Source organism: Otolemur garnettii, unplaced genomic scaffold, assembly GCF_000181295.1.
Source record: "Otolemur garnettii isolate 467f Iridium unplaced genomic scaffold, OtoGar3 scaffold00032, whole genome shotgun sequence".
Classification (NCBI taxonomy): Eukaryota; Metazoa; Chordata; class Mammalia; order Primates; family Galagidae; genus Otolemur; species Otolemur garnettii.
The window spans coordinates 12,232,571-12,235,548 of NW_003852427.1; the positions used below are offsets into that span (position 1 = coordinate 12,232,571).

General features: G+C 34.6%; 1 protein-coding gene across 1 annotated transcript in view; it reads left to right on the forward strand.

Annotated features, from left to right (window-relative positions):
- The first annotated feature begins 1,744 nt into the window (after nt 1-1,744).
- Nucleotides 1,745-2,978, forward strand: part of PLS1 (plastin 1) — a 47,419-nt gene continuing 46,185 nt past the window's right edge. The window contains exon 1 of the mRNA XM_012804928.2: nt 1,745-2,239. The gene's annotated coding sequence lies outside the window, so the exon portion shown is untranslated. The remainder of the gene's footprint in view (nt 2,240-2,978) is intronic.

A 2,978-nucleotide genomic window follows, 5' to 3' on the forward strand; every position in this document is an offset into this window, starting at 1 on the left:
GTTGCAGCCATCATTGTTGTTTGGCAGGCCTGGGCTGGATTTGAACCTGCCACCTTAGGTGTATGTGGCTGGCGCCTTAGCCACTTGGGCCACAGGCACCGAGCCTTGATTTGCATTTTCCCAGTGATTAATCACGTAGAGCATTTTCTTTCTTTTTTTTTTTTTATAATAGCACAATGGTTTTATTTATGGCAGAAGAAAAAATTCTTACATTTGTAAAAGGTATTTCCTTTATTTAATTCAGTATTTTTTCCCATTCTTCATGCGGCTGAATTTTTTTCCACTTGACATCTGCTTTTTCTTTCTTCATATACTAATATCCACCATGACTGTTGCTTATTCTGAAGGGAGAGTATAAAGTCTATCAACAGATTTTGACCAGGTCCTACATTTCAGTCAACAGACGTAGAGCATTTTCATGTGCTCACTGGCCATTTGTGTGTCTTCTTTGGAGAAATTGTTCAAGCCCTTTACCTATTTTTCAATCAGTTTATTTGCTTTGTTGGTGAGTTGTAAGAAAGTCTTTTTTTTTCAAACTGTGATTTTTATGGTTATTTAACCTAAGCCTTTATTTGCTCACCTTTAAAAATGGAAATAATATTAGTAACTACCTCAGAGTTGTAAGGACTTTATGAGGTAATGTAAGTCAAGTTCTTAACAAATCCCTTGGCACAGAATACTACATGCTCATAATGTGTTTTTTTATTAGTTCTTGTCATATTACGCCAAAACCACAGAGGTTGAAGGAGCACCTAGATATGTCTGTCTTCAGAGCTGTAGATCTTATCTACTCTTGTTAGTTTAAATTAACATGATGGTTAGCAGGTAAATAACTTCCTCAATCTTGTTTATTTTCAAATATTTCCCATCATACTGCTGGTATAGAGTAAGTCAGTTGACTCTATATTTATATTTCAGAATTATGGGAAACAGTTCTGTGCTGGTGATATACTAATAATGAGATTTTACTCTAAATTCAAATAAAGCAATATTGTTATGATATCAAGCAATTTAGCTGCCTTCTGTGTTTATACGTTATTGTTATTGATGATTCTAGTTTAGAAATATTCCATCATCTTGAACAGAATTAATTCTAATACTTTCATATGAGATGTCCAAAGAAGTTTCTATCTTTAACATTAATTCAATTATAGTGATGAGAGCTTTTACTGAGAAGAAAAAGAAATATAGGAAACAAACCAACTACTTCCAGACAAACAAAGACAGCCTGTAGTACATCTCTAATCCAGGCAACAAATAAAACAATTCAGAGCTCTGCTGCTAACTCTTGGTAGAAGTGTTTTGTGTCACTTTTGTTCTAAGTCAAGAAGTAATATCTGGTCTTTAGGGAAAAACCCAGTGGAGGGCATCTCAATGATGACATGAAAACACCTGAAAACTTATTGCCAAAAATCCAAATATAGGTGTGAATTTCTTGAACACCTAATCTCAAAATGACATCAAACATGATTCAGCATACATAATAGTATCATAAATATATAATGAAGGAGTAATGAATTATTGACAAATGAAACAGAACTGCACCCAAGTGAAATGTAAAGCAAGAATGCCTTGTGTGTATTTTATATGGAATGTGGAGCCAGCAGATTCATTTTATAAATTTCACCAGAAGTTAAAGTCCAGGTGGGTGTTCCCTTTTGACTGTAACTGGTATACAGGGTGGCCATAAAGTTCATGTGCAATTTAAAATAGTGTGAACTTTATGTCCACCCTGTATGTAAATATCTGAGACTGCTTCATGCTTAGTTCTTTGAAATTTAGTCATATGCTAAAATTGGGGTTTTCTATCTATCAGAGCAATGGCTATACTGTACACTTAAAATATATACACTGGCCCTAAGTCTATGGGGATAAACTCTATTTAAAAATGAGTTTCTTAATAAAGCATATAGCACACTTCGTACAGTTCAGGTGCAGGAAAAAAGGTTACTGCCACTTGTGAAATAAACATGAAAGATTCTGCATGCCTGTGAATCCCCCAAATGGCCTTCCGAGTATACACCTTAAGTAAAAAGTACAAATGATATTTGGTAGCTCATAATATATCTCTACAGATATTGACAACAGTGGATATGTCAGTGACTATGAACTACAAGACCTGTTTAAAGAAGCAAGCCTTCCTCTTCCTGGCTACAAGGTGCGCGAGATTGTGGAGAAAATCCTAGCAGTTGCCGACAACAATAAAGATGGAAAAATCAGTTTTGAAGAGTTTGTGTCAGTAAGTAATCTAATTCTCTCTTAGCTACTGATCATTTTGTTTCAAACAGAATTTTAATTAATGTCATTGCTAGCTTTCGTTAGATGCAGCTGTAGAGGCCACGAAAGGCATTGTGTTTAAATGATGATGATTATAGTAATAACAATTATTACAATGGAATAATTTATACAAATAACATTTCCTACTAATTGTTCATAAAATAAAAGAATAAAAATCACTCTCAAATTTTGGAATGGAAGTCAGGTTTAGGTAATAGTTCATTCTCTAGAGCAGCGGTTCTCAACCTGTGGGGCATGACCACAGGAACTATATTAAAGGGCCATGGCATTAGGAAGGTTGAGAACCACTGCTGTAGAGTAACTACAGTTGAGTTCAGTACTTATAGACCATTAATATAATTGACTAAATATTTATGGAATACAAATTATCAGGTTTTGCATTATTTATTCTTTAGGCAAATATTTTAGCTTTTCCCAAACTTTGCTAGGCAATGTAAATGATGTGATGAGTAAAAAAAGACAGGGTCTCTGCTTTCATGGAGTTTACATGTGATGGGAAAGGCTGATTCATACAAATGGATTAAAGATAACTGTTATAATTGTTATGACAGAATGGTACAGGTCCTATGAGAGTTTGTAGTGGAAGGTATTGTACTTGAAGGGTAGGTTGGAGAACCCAGGGACTCAGAAGGTGTCCTTGAAGCTATGAAGACTGAGCTGAGTTCTTTTTTTTTTTTTTT